This window comes from Primulina huaijiensis, chromosome 13 (genome assembly GCF_012295235.1).
Source record: "Primulina huaijiensis isolate GDHJ02 chromosome 13, ASM1229523v2, whole genome shotgun sequence".
Classification (NCBI taxonomy): domain Eukaryota; kingdom Viridiplantae; phylum Streptophyta; class Magnoliopsida; order Lamiales; family Gesneriaceae; genus Primulina; species Primulina huaijiensis.
Window position 1 is genome coordinate 13,314,246 of NC_133318.1, and position 14,211 is coordinate 13,328,456.

Here is a 14,211-nt window from a genome sequence, read left to right on the forward strand (position 1 = left end):
TTTCAGAAAGACATTCGTGACTCCTTCGTCTTTCACAGTTAGGGGTGTCAATCGGGTGGGTTGGGTCGGGTGTCGGGTCAACCCGCGAAATTTTTTTATTTTTTTTTCAACCCGAAATCAACCCGAACTCGAAGCAACCCGAAAACCTCCAACCCGAACACGAACCCGTATAACCCGACTCAACCCGTCTAACCCGCCTAACCCGAATTTTATTTATTTATTTTAAATTTTTTTAAAAAAATTTATGAAAAAAATTCAAAAAAATAATAATATTTTAATTTAAACACATAATAACAAAATTTTCGATTTAAATTTGAAAGTTTAATCGTAGAAAATTAAAAGTATATTTACTAAATCAAATAAAAAATTGTTAAAAAAATAAAAATATGCAAAATAAATATTAAATAATTAAAAATTTATCATATAAATATACAATAAATTTTGTTCAAACATACAATATATAAAAATATATGTAATATTTTCAAAAAAAAAAGTTCGCGAGTCAACCCCTGACCCAACCCGAAACCCGCCTAATATGGCACTAACCCGAATCCACCCAACCCGAACCCGAAAAACCCCAACCCGAACCTGATTTTTTTCGTGTTGGGTCGTGTCGGATTGATGGATCTTGTCGCATTTTGACATTCCTATTCACAGTGAAGATAGAGTCAAAATCAATAGCCATAGCGTTCAATATGTGAGCAGGAATCTGGTTGGCCATTTGAATAGCTTGAAGTTATGCGAAAAAATTTGCTGAGAATAAGAATTTGCTCTGAATGCTTGAATGTGCGCGTAAGAAGAAGAACTGAAATGGAGCGGGGTAAAGTACTTATGTACGTGATTATTCGATTTATTGGACACATGTTAGTCCATGAAAATTTGAAATAAAAACGTGTGTTCGTGTGGTAAAAACGTGTGTAATAAATACATGGATTATGTGAGTCCACGTAACAAGTTACTATTGAGCATTTAATGCGAAAACTGATAGTCACATCATTGATTTGGAATGCGAAACGATTAATCAGTTAACTTATATGAGAAGATTAGCTAAATTATCAGCTGATCGATCAGTTGTGAAACTAAAGTGTTTCAGATGACAATTCACTAACTACTGTCTTCTCAGTTAACCTTTTAAAATCAATATTCCCCCTAAATAAATGCGTATTTAAATTAAAGCGTCGAAATAAAATAATTCTTATTTATCGTGGACTGAAATGTTTGTGTCCCTTCAGTTTCTTTGACCCTGGGCTATAAATAAGAGTAGCTCTGTTAGTTTTAAGCATTTTAGCAAATAAAAGAATGGCAGATGCGAGTCGCTCGAAGACTCCTGATATGGCTGAAGCTTTCATGGAAGCGGCGCTGGAGTCAAGAAAGACTTCTATGGAGGATGAAGTCTTCCACAAAATTCTCCGATACTGGGAAGAGCTTCAAGGACTTCAGTTTCTTTATGAGTGTGGAGAAGCTAACATCCCCACACTGGAGGCGAAAATGGAGAAATATCGGCAGCTCTTGCACGTTTCTGATGAGGTGAACATCTTCACAAATGAAGGTGTCTACATACTAATGCTCTAGAAGGAAAGGAAAATCCTAGAACAAATATCTGACTCAGATAGCTTCCTCAATACTTCCACTGGAGTTTTAACTCGTTGGTTGACTAAGTGGAGGTCTGCTGTTGAGGAAGAATATTTCACTGTACTTCGCGCATATGCCTTTCAATGAAATGAAATATTTATCTAGTTCATTGTTGTCTTTTATCTTTCTGCAAAATTTAGTTTCATCAGTTGATAAGTAATGCACGAATTTAACATAACAGCTGAAAAATGATTAGTTGAGATCAGTTGAAACTCAATGACTGATAAAATAAGCTGACAAATAACAAGCTGACAGGCTAACATCAGTTAAGAGTTAAGAATAGATAAATGACACAAATTAATAAACAACTGATATATTAACAATAAGACTGATTAGGATAAATCAATTAAACCAAGTATATTGCGAAAGTGAAAAAACTTAGTCTCGGACAATGGCTTGGTGAAGATGTCAACAGCCTGTTGTTCAGTTGGGACATATTCCAGTCTGATGTCTTTCTTCAAGGCATGATCTCTGATGAAGTGATGCCTGACATCTATGTGCTTGGTCCTTGAGTGAAGAACTGGGTTATAAGTGATGGCAATCGTGCTTGTATTGTCACAAAATATAGGAGATTCTTTAGCATCAACTCCATAATCTTTCAGTTATTGCTGAATCCAGAGCAGTTGGGCACAGCAGCTTCCAGCGACAAGATATTCTGCTTCAGTCGTGGAAGTAGCTATGGATGTTTGCTTCTTGCTGAACTATGAGATCAGTCTGTCTCCTAGAAACTAACAAGATCCACTGATGCTTTTTCGATCTATCTTACATCCTGCATAATCTGCATCTGAATATCCAACTAAATTGAAAGTAGAGTTTTTAGTATACCATAATCCCACATTTTGTGTGCCTTTGAGATATTTTAAAATTCTTTTGGCAGCTGAGAAATGCGATTGCTTAGGATTTGCTTGAAATCGAGCACACATGCAAACAGCAAATACAATATCAGGACGACTAGTAGTTAGGTACAATAATGAACCTATTAAACCTCTGTATAATGTCGCCTCAACTGATATTCTCCCTTGATCATTGTCCAGTTTGACTGATGAACTCATGGGAGTGCTTGCTGCTGAACATGATTCCATGCCAAATTTCTTGAGCAACTCCTTCGTGTATTTTGTCTGACTGATAAAAATACCAGTTTTCAATTGCTTCACTTGCAGTCCAAGGAAAAATATCAGTTCACCCATCATGCTCATTTCAAATTTGTCCTGCATCAACTTAGCAAATTTCTCGCATAACTTGGGGTTAGTTGACCCAAATATAATATGATCAACATAAATTTGAACGAGAAAAATATGATCATTCTTAGAAAATTTGAACAAGGTCTTATCAACTGATCCAACAGAAAAATAGTGATCAGTTAGAAATTTTGAAAGAGTTTCATACCAAGCTCTTGGGGCTTGTTTAAGACCATATAGTGCTTTGTAAAAATGGTAGACATGATCAAGAAAATGATTATTGACAAAACCTGGAGGTTTTTCCACGTAGACTTCTTCTTGCAGCTGACCATTCAGGAATGCACTCTTTACATCCATCTGGTAGACTTTGAAATTCTTGAATGATGCATAGGCAAGGAATATTCTGATAGCTTCCAGTCTTGCAACTGGTGCATACGTTTCATCATAGTCAATTCCTTCTTCCTGCCTATATCTTTGTGCTACCATTCTCGCCTTGTTGCGCACAACTGAACCATCTTCGTTCAGTTTGTTCCTGTACACCCATTTTGTACCTATAACAGTTTTCGAAAGTGGTCTTGGAACTAGATTCCAGACATTGTTATCGGTAAACTGATTCAGCTCCTCTTTCATTGCATTTATCCAGTTTGGATCAGTAAGAGCTTCATCAGTTTTCTTCGGTTCCAATGGCGATACGAAAGCTGAATGAATAAATAAATTGAGCATCTGATTTCTTGTTCTTACCGGCTCAGATGGATTACCTATCACCAATTCCAGAGGATATGATTTCTTCCATCTGAGTTCAGCGTTTGTTGTATCCAAGTTTGCAGGTGTTTCTGTTGGCAACTGAATGTTTTCAGTTTCAGTTGGAACTGTATCAGTTTGTAACTGAATGTTTTCTGTTTGCTCCACCAATTGATTGTTAAGAACAAGTTCCTGTTATACTGATTGATCTAGTATTTCAGGTTCAGGTGTTTGGAGGTTGTTTTGATTGATATGATTATCCTCTTTTTCATCGTCCTCCAAACTGATCTCTGTAAATCTATCAACTAGCTCAATTGGATCAGTTGGCTTATCAGTTATTACGTTTTCTTCAAAGAAAACATGGATAGATTCTTCAACATTTAAAGAACTTTTATTAAAAACTCTATAAGCTTTGCTAACTGAAGAATATCCAAGAAATATTCCCTCTGCAGATTTGGCATCAAAGGTTTTTAAATGATTTTTACCATTGTCAAGAATAAAACATATGCAGCCGAATATCTTGAAATAAGAAACCACACTTTTTCTTCCATGCCAGATCTCATAAGGTGTTTTCATGTGATTCTTATTAAGCATCGATTTGTTCTGAGTATAACACGCAGTGTTTACTAATTCAGCCCAAAATCTTTGAGAAATACCAGAATCAGCAAGCATTGGTCTAGCAGCTTCTTTTAGTGTCCGATTTCTTTTCTCAGCTACACCATTTTGCTGAGGTGTTCTAGCTACAGAAAGCTCATGCTTGATTCCAGTATTTTCTAAAAAATTTGAAAGATTTTGATTGACGAACTCAGTCCCTCTGTCAGACCTTATTCGATCAATCCCAACTGATTTTTCATTAAATAGTCTTTTGAAAAGCTTTATCAGTTGTGCAGCAGTTTGGTCCTTGGATTTGAGAAAAATAACCCAAGTAAATCTTGAAAAATCATCCACAACCACTAAGGTGTATTTCATTCGCCCTAAACTCATGACTGGTATTGGACCAAAAAGATCCATATGTAACAGCTCTAAGCATCGGGAAGATGATTTACAACCTCTATTTTTAAATGTAGATCTTACTTTTTTTCCAAACTGACATGCTGAAAAAATTTTATCTTTTGAAAAATCTGTTTTCGGCAGACCATTTACAAGATCGTGTTTGCTCAGATAGGCAATAGATTTAAAGTTTAAGTGGTTTAACCTCTTATGCCACAACCAGTTTTTAGAAGATTTTGAAGCAATAAAACATACTGGTGCATAAGGTTGTTCAGTCCAACTTACTTTGTAAGTATTTCCACAACGATTTCCAGTTAAGATGACTTCACCAGTTGAGTCTTTAATTGAACAAGTGTGTTTATCAAACTGAACTGAGAAATTATTGTCGCATAACTGACTGATGCTTATTAGGTTATACTTCAAGTTCTCAACTATCAAAACAACTTTAATTGTAAAGTTACCATGGATAAGCTTACCCTTACCCACAGTTTTACCTTTAGAGTTACCTCCGAAACTGATGTTTGGTCCAGTATATTTGATTAGTTGGGATAGCAAACTTGCATCCCCTGTCATGTGTCGTGAGCAGCCACTATCCAAGTACCAGATTGATTTCTTGCTTGTACCTATTACCTGCAATTACACAAGATATAATTTTTGGTACCCCTTTCTATTTGGGTCCTAAACTGATTAGTCCTTTAGGAACCCAGACTTGGATTAGTCTTACTAACTGTCCAGTTGTTGTATTCCAGATGGTCTTTCTCGATTTGTGTGTGTTTTGTGTGTAGTGTGCAGATGAGACAACATGTGATTTAGCTTTGTTCAACTGATTGTTCAGCCGATATCTTTTCTGAACTGGCTTGCTGTTATAGTAATTGGAGTAGCCATTTGAATAATTTTTGTTGAATCTTTTTGACGACTGACTGCGTGAGTCAGTTAAAACTTTTGGGATATAACCAATACCATATCTTATAGCCTTGTTCGTGCATTCACTAGGCTGTTCAACAAGTTTATTTGGCTCAGTTTGTTCTTGTACCACAACTGATTTGACAAAGTGAATGTATTTCCCTTTATTCATATTTAGTTTTGGTCGAGTATCATTTGGAGACATTTCATCTTGGTTGCTAAACCCTAAACCAGTTTTATCAGTGACTGATTTCTGTGAGTTCTGCATTTCAGTTAATGCAATAGATGATTTGTTCAAAGCCTGAATAAGCTCAGTTTGCTTTGAATTTTCAAGCATCAACTTTTGAATCATTGATTGATTCATGCTTCTTTCAGCATTGAGCTCAGCAATCTCCCTTTTCAGACTCAACATATCAACTGATTCATCAGTTTTAGTTTTATTGTCTATGGGATCATTTTGCTTTGCTCTGGCCTTTTCAAAAGATAAGACAAGCTTGTGGTACTCATTAACCATGTCATGAAGATTTGAAATAAGTTCATCTCTAGTGAAATCAGTTGAGCTGAAGTCAAATACCCATTGACTGCTTGAGTCCACTTCTGTATCACCAGCCATTAGACACTTCATTTCCTCTTCACCATCACTGGAACTGCATGAGTTTTCTGGCTCTGACTCCTCGCTGTCAGTTTCTGCCCATTTAGATTTACTTTCTTCAGCTAAGAGTACCTCATGTTTCTTCCTGAAAGTCTTTTTGTCATCTTTGGTTCTTCTTCTGTGCTCATAGGACTTCTTTTCTTTTTCAGTTGATCCTCGACTTTTCTTCTTTGGCTTAGGGAAGTCTGCTATGAAATGACCAGATTTGCCACAGTTGTAGCAAGAATAAGATTCTTCTTTGGGCTGATTTCTCTGGTATTGCCTCTAGAAGTTTCCTTGAATCTTCCTCATAAACCTTCCAAATTTCTTGACAAACAATGACATTGCATCATTGCTCAGTTGATCAGCAGACTTCTCGACTGAACCAGTTGGTTCTGTTCTGACAGCAGCTAATGAAGTTGTGACTAATGGAGTAGAAGGTTCTCCTTCTCTCGTTTGCAGCTCAAACTCATAGGTCTTCAGATAAGCGAATAGGTCATGAAGCTCAACCTTGTTTAGATCTTTGGATTCCCTCATTGCCACGGTCTTAACGTCCCATTCCTTGGGAAGACCTCTGATCACTTTTAATGCAACTTTTTTGTTGGTATACACTTTTCCAAGTGCATTTAGCTCATTGATGATACAACTGACTCTTTCATCATACTCATGCATTGATTCTCCAAATCTCATCTTGATATTGTCAAACTTCTGAACAACAACAGAAAGTTTATTCTCTTTAGTTTTTTCATTTCCTTCACACAGCTGGATCAGTTTTTCCCAAATTTCCTTAGCTGTCTTACACATCTTGATTTTGCTGAATGTTACTTTATCCAGTGTTTTGTACAGTATATCCTTTGCCACATTGTCCAAATTAGCTTTTCTTTTGTCTTTTGTCGTCTATTCATCTTGGGGCTTTTCTATGCGATGAGGTGCCCCTTCAGTAATAGCGACTGTTGTATTGGCTTTCAGAATTTTCATTGGTCCGTCAGTGATGACGTACCACATATCATCATCTTGTGCAGCTAAGTGAGCCTGCATTCTTATTTTCCAGTCATCAAAATCCTCTCTGGAAAACATTGGGATCTTATTGAAGGAAGACATGATGAACAGTTTGAGTAGAAATATTCTGAGACGAGATACAATTGCTATGATAAAACTTGAAAGGATCGGTTAGAAAGTAATAAGTGTTTAGAAAGAGGGAGGGTTGAATAAACACTCACGGATTATATGTTATTTTCAAAAATTGAGTTCAGTTTAGTGACAAACTGACACTCGGTATCTCTTCAGTCGATAACAATTGGTTTAACTGAAAAAACAGTTGCGGAAGTAAACTAACTGAGAGATAGAATAACTGAAGAAAAATGATAACTGAAATAAAATGCACACGGTTTGTTTCTGGATGTTCGGAGAAATAGAATAACTCCTACGTCACCCCTTCTATCACAAAGATAGGATTTTCACTAAAAGACTTTGATCGAATACAATAGTTGTACTGACCCACTTCAGTTTGGACTTATCACTGCCAATACTAAAACTCTTATTTACAAAAAAAACTTCTACAGTTTGTGACTGATCTTAACACAACGTAAAGAATCTAGCAAAGATTACAACGTGCTAATAAGCTCGAGAATGTAGCCTTGAATAGTACTCTGATAAAACTAATAAGTGTGAGCTTTTGATTTGCGTAGTGATTTTAGCAGCCTAACAACTTGAATAGAATAGTTGCGTTGAAATTGTTTCGTTGCGTTTTTTCTCGGCTGCTTTCTTCATCTATTTATAAGCTTCTCTCTTCAACGGTAACTTTAAGCAATTTTGAACTTTATATCTGTTGAATGCCACGTCGAAATTCCTCTGACACCCGTACACTGTGATCTCTGAAATGCGGCATTCCACTAAGTAACGGTCTGCAGTGTACTACTGTCGGTTGTTGATAACTGATGACGTGTTCAGCTGAAAAATCAGCTGCTAGGCGATAGCTGGTAGGGAATACAACTACTGATAGTTAGCCACGCATTCAGTTGCTGGATTCAGTCACGCAGTTCAGTTTCCTCGTGTTCAGTTATTTGCATAAGCAGTTGGCTCGCAATTTGTCAAACGCCGAAACTTAATTTCCAACATTTTCTCCTTTTTAGGTGTTTGACAAAACTAAGCAAATAATAACTGATCAATTGAACTCTTTGTAGATAAAATAATCTTCGATCTTTATAAAATTCTCTCAGTGTACAGGTTTGTACAAAGAATGAAAGAATAAAATAATCTTCAAGAAAACAAATCCATCAACTGATAAAAATTCTTCTGTGACACTTCTTCTGGGTGGGTTATAGTGTGGGTTAGCTTATGTCTTTTCCCCCTTCTTGTCAAACGCCTCCATTCTGACAGCTAATCCCCGAACATCAAATGATAAAAGCTTAACAGAGGTGGCGACGTCTGAGACTGCATTATGCATAATAGTTTGCAGCAAGTCTATTTTTCTGGAAACAGATGTCTCCACGAATTCAACTCTCTTGCCGATAGCATCTTGAGTCAGGGAAAGATTTTCAGCATTACCTCTATTATTTTTGATTTCGTTCACTGCAAAGGAGAGAGTGGTCACAGCAGCGTGAATTTTTTGTAGTATCTCAGAATTGAATTTATTTGAGGAGTCTAGCTTTCAATGTATGAGCAAGCTGAATAGATTGGATATCTGAAATCGCCATCATCATCTTTGACAGGTCGTGCTGGATGGTTTGAAATCACCATTATCTCTTATAATGACAATGATAGAACATTTTACTGGTAGATTCACTGATAATGGTGAACAAATTCGTACTTTATTAAGTAATTTAAAATGTAAAACTCTTACTGATTTTAGATGGTATAAAGTGTTAGGATCGGTTGGGTGAGTGAAAGTGTTTAGAAAGGGGGGGGGGGAGGGGGTTGAATAAGCACTTTACTATTTTTGATTCTTTTTGAAATAATGAATCAGTTTAGTGATAAACTGAATTCACGAATCTTAAAGTCAATCTCAATCAATTAACTGAATAGTGCGAAAATAAACTAAATGACAGATTGAATACTTAAAGAATGAAAGACACAAGGATTTGTGGATCTTCGGAGACTTCAAATGCTCCTACGTCACCCCTTCTATCTCAAGGATAAGATATTTACTAAAAGACTTTGATTAATTACAGCAACTGTAATAACCCACTTCAGTTTGGACATAACACTTCCAAACTGAAAGTCTTAGTATCAATAAAATATTATCAGTACGCAATTGGTGTGTTTTTCTAAGCACAACTGATATATAATAGATCGAATGTAATAACAATGAATGATTATGCTAGTGCTCAAAGTATAGCCTTAATGATATGAATAAATCTGATAAGCGTGAGCTTTTTGTAAGTGAGAGTAGTTTGAAAGTTTTTCTCAAGAATGAATGTGCAAGCTGAAAGTCTCCTTTTCAGCTGATCTTCTCGGCTATTTATTGGCTTTTCTTCCCAACGGTAATATTGAATCCGTTCAAATGATTATATCCGTTGATTTGTCCTTAGTAGACATGTCATCATTCTTCCGACAATCTTACACTGTGTCATTATGATATGCGGCATTCCCACTACAAGTTGCAGTATGCTCTTGTACAAATTTTTTCTTGATAGATACGTTCCTTAACTGATGACGTGTCAAGCTGATTTATCAGTTTACTTTCATAGCCGATTGATGAACTGATTGTGTAATTGATCAGTCTTAATTGATCGTCCAGTTTACTACACAGTTTCAATTAGCTTCTTATCAGTTCATTTGCCTTCAATTTTTAGCCCATTAATAATCAGTTTGGACAACTTCAGTTACGTATGTTTAGTTACGTTGCGTTCAGTTAAGTTCATCAGTTCGGGCAATCTTTAAACACTTAATTTGTCAAACTCCGAAATTCTGATTCCAACAATTTCTCCTTTTTGGTGTTTGACAAAACTTAGAATTTAAGAACTGATAAGAACTAAACTCTGTAGATAAAATAATCTTTCACTGTACAGATTCGTACAAAGAATGAAAGAATAATCTTCTATCTTCTAACTGATACTCTGCCAAATCAAATAATAACTGAATAGAGATTGTATTCTAACTGATCTTTATTTCTTGACTCTTTTATCAGCCGGTTGTTGATCAATTGGTTGACTTGACCTCTTCTTGGATAGCTGCTGCTGCTCTTGCTGTAGCTGCTGCTGCTCTTGATGCTGCTCCTCTTCCCCATTTTTGTCAATACCATCAACTTTATCAGATAGAGTATGGAATTCCGAAGCGACTTGAGATATTGCATGTAGCATTTGTTCCTGTATCAAATCCATTTCTTTGTCATTGTAGTTTGGATGAAATCCATTCGATTGATCAGCATGTCCTGAGTTTGAAAAAGTGCTGGAACTATCACTCGGTCCTTCTTTAACTGATCTATTTGGAGAAATAAGGAAGTGATATCCCTAGTAATCTGCTGGAGGCTCTTCATGGTATTCTCCTTGTGGCGCACCAAACCTCACCACGTTATCATACAACATGTGACGTCATATGCATAAAAATTTTCTTTTCAACAACGTAATAATATAAAGCATATACGACAACATAGTGCACTCACCACACTATCTACGTCAGTGTAGTAGAAACAGTATAATAAATACACACATACAACTCAAATAAGACAATAAGTTATACTGTCTCTATCTACTATTATCTAAAGGACTGTTTGCTAGACAAACCTAGTCCTTCAACATTATCCTATCTCACGGCATAATCCTGTAACCTGTCCAACAGAAACAGCCCCCAAAGGGTGAGCATACACAACAATCATCATCGCAATATATAAAAGTTATATTAACAGCATAAGATATAACTGAAATGATAATAGAAATACTTCTTTTTGCTGTTTCTGGACAATCAGCCATCAAAAACCTCAACAACATCACACTGCAACAATAACATCGACGATATGTCGCACCCCAACTCCAACGACAGCAATATCATCGAACGAACAACAACATCAAAGATACGTCGCACCCCAACTCCGACGACAGCAATATCGTTGAACGAACCACAACATCAACGATACGTCGCACCCCAACTCCGACGACAGCAATATCGTTGAACGAAACATCAACGTGACGTCTTCCAACAACGACAGCCAACAACATCAACAATAAGAAACAACAACATATATAATATTAAATTACCCAATTTCAGTGATTTATCATCGTTCAACGCAATAGTATTCATCAATACTAAACAATAACAACATATGCTCGTACGTCAACACGTACCCGATAATCGAGTATATATAAAATCAGGCTATTTATTTGATCCAGATGCTTTTGATGTATCTAAATAATTCAACAACAATTATCAGATCATTGTCACCGTATCAACACAGACATAACAGCCTCAATATATAACATCAAATAGCCCAACAACAATTAATTCAACAAAATATAAAACTCGATTATAAATTCTTATCGTTCAACCATTAATAGTATTTAAGTCACAATACTAACATCAAATACACCCTAATAAATTAACTTTAATTAATAGGCTATTTGACAACATCCGTTAAATTACGAAAACTTTATATCAACATGTAGCCAATACTTCATGGACTCCGCATATATAATCAGAATTAATAACAACTGACAAACAACTCTCCAGTTTCAATTCAACGATTAAAATCCCTAATTATAATAAATTAGAAATAATTCAAAATAACATCACTGTAATCTTCTCTACTTCGTTAACATCATACAATCTTCAACAATTTTCAGTTTCAGTATTATTTAACAATTTATCGGATTTATTCCAGAAATCGACGAATTTCAAACATCACCAAAACTATAAAATTTATACCTCAAATCGAAGACCTCATGTCAACGATCCCAGAACTGAAGTCAGTTCGTCGATTGGATAAACCGATAAGTCCTACGATCGAAAAGAAAATCTCAAAATATTGTTTCCTCTCTCTGTCTCACCTCTCCTTCAAACACTGTCTCTTGCGGTGGAATTGAATTTCAATTCAATCCACCGCCTCAATTTTCTTTCTTTTTTTTTTAAAAATATTATATTATATTATATTAATAATATAATATAATATTTAACATTTGAACATATATCTTTTTGGACAAAGCAAATGATCAAAATTTTCAAAACTCAAAACATGAAACTTCTGTATCTTGGAGTTTTCTACGTTATATCCAAATCTCAAATCATTTGGACTTCATATAACCAAGATATGTCATATTTCATTCTTTAAAAATCATTAATTATTTAATAATATCACATTACTAAATCAATAAATTGTAATACTTACTTCAGGCATTACATTTCTACCCCCTTAAATCAATTTCGACCCCGAAATTAATCAACAACAGTAATAACATGTATAAATAAAAGATACGTCATACCGTCAGAATAAGTAGGGGTAGAGCTCCCTCATATGCCGCTTTGTCTCCCAAGTGGCCTCTTCGACACCTCTATGCTCTCACTGAACCTTCACCATCGGTATAAGCTTACTACGAAGCTTCTGTTTAGAACGATCCAAAATACAAACTGCTCTCTCAACATAAAACACGTCAGGATCTAACTTGTGGGGACCCGGACGCTAATTCATTTCTTAATCATTCTTTGGGATTAAATGGATCAATCAGATACGTTGGGTCATAACAATTTTTTTTATTAATTTACGCATCATATAAACAAGTGTACGAATCTATACAACAAGTCATGTTCCATTTTATTTAAATACATGATCAGGTGCAATGTCTACAACCTAATCATGATACAATCATCTCAAACTAGGGTTCAACACTACATATCAAGTATTGAAGGCCAAATCTACATCGAAGTCCGGAATCACCACTCTATCTCGATCTCTCATCCACTTCTTGACCCTGATCCAGTCCCACCTGTTGTCATGCACGTATACAAACACAACAATATCCGGATAACTCTGGTGAGAATATAATTCCCAGTATAAACAATGCATACATGCATTTCATATAAACATATACAAACGCATATAACAGTTATCACTAACATGTATCAAATCTGAAAACATGGAACGATATAAAACTGTAAATCCAACTCTTAAACTCTTAATCTCTGACTCGACTCTTATCTAGTCTAGGGATCCCAGTTCCCGGACGTTGGCACATTATATCGAATTTCTGCAATAAGAGTCGATCTACTCGTAAGCACATCGATATAACCAAACATCTAGTGTCTTGGCACCTCTGCCAAAGACTTGGCACCTCTTCCAAAGACTCGTTCTCGATGTTTCTCTTCTATTCTCTGCTTTTCTATATATCAATAGAAATAGCATTCACATTCAAGTAATACAAAGGTATAAAAACAATAACAAGCAAGTATATGGTTTTGGGAAACTCAAGTCAAATCTAACTCGAGTCGTATTTCCCGATTTAACATTGATTTATACCTTTCTTTTCGTAGTCCTTAGTTGAATCAAGTATCAATCTGACTTTGTTCTGTCTTCGAAGCCTTCAATCCCAAGTCTAGAATAACATGTTCGAGAAGTACTATATCAAAATACAACTCAAAGCAACACATCTCAATCAATGTATGTTTCGATGACATAACAGCGCAATCTCAAGATACAGGTAATGCCAACAACAAGATACCAATCTCCACAACTCATAATAATCAACAAACACAATTCCCATGCTCAAAATCTGCATAATCTCAATCAAATATAATCTGAAAATCATAACAATTACATACGGTGTCCGTTCTTCGATCCGATTTCGATTATATGATGTCTAATATCTCAGAAATACATAATATAGATCAATCATGATCCCCCCCAACAATATATTTTCGAATCATACCAAAACATAAGAAAACTTACGTCTTTTTGAAGCTCTTGACAGGAGGAGCATGAAAATATATTCGGATCGAAATTCGGACGGTCGGATCTTGTAAAATCACAATTCTAAAAGCTAAAGAAATTGGAGGAGTTAGCTATGGAGGCCTTCAGTTTTCCTTCTGAAAATGCTGAATGAAATGAAAGAATATATATTTACATGCATGGAAAAGCCAAGTGGCTTAATCTTCAAGCTGCACGTCTCGCGCATATGCGCGTCCAGCACCGGCGCATATGCGCGAGACATT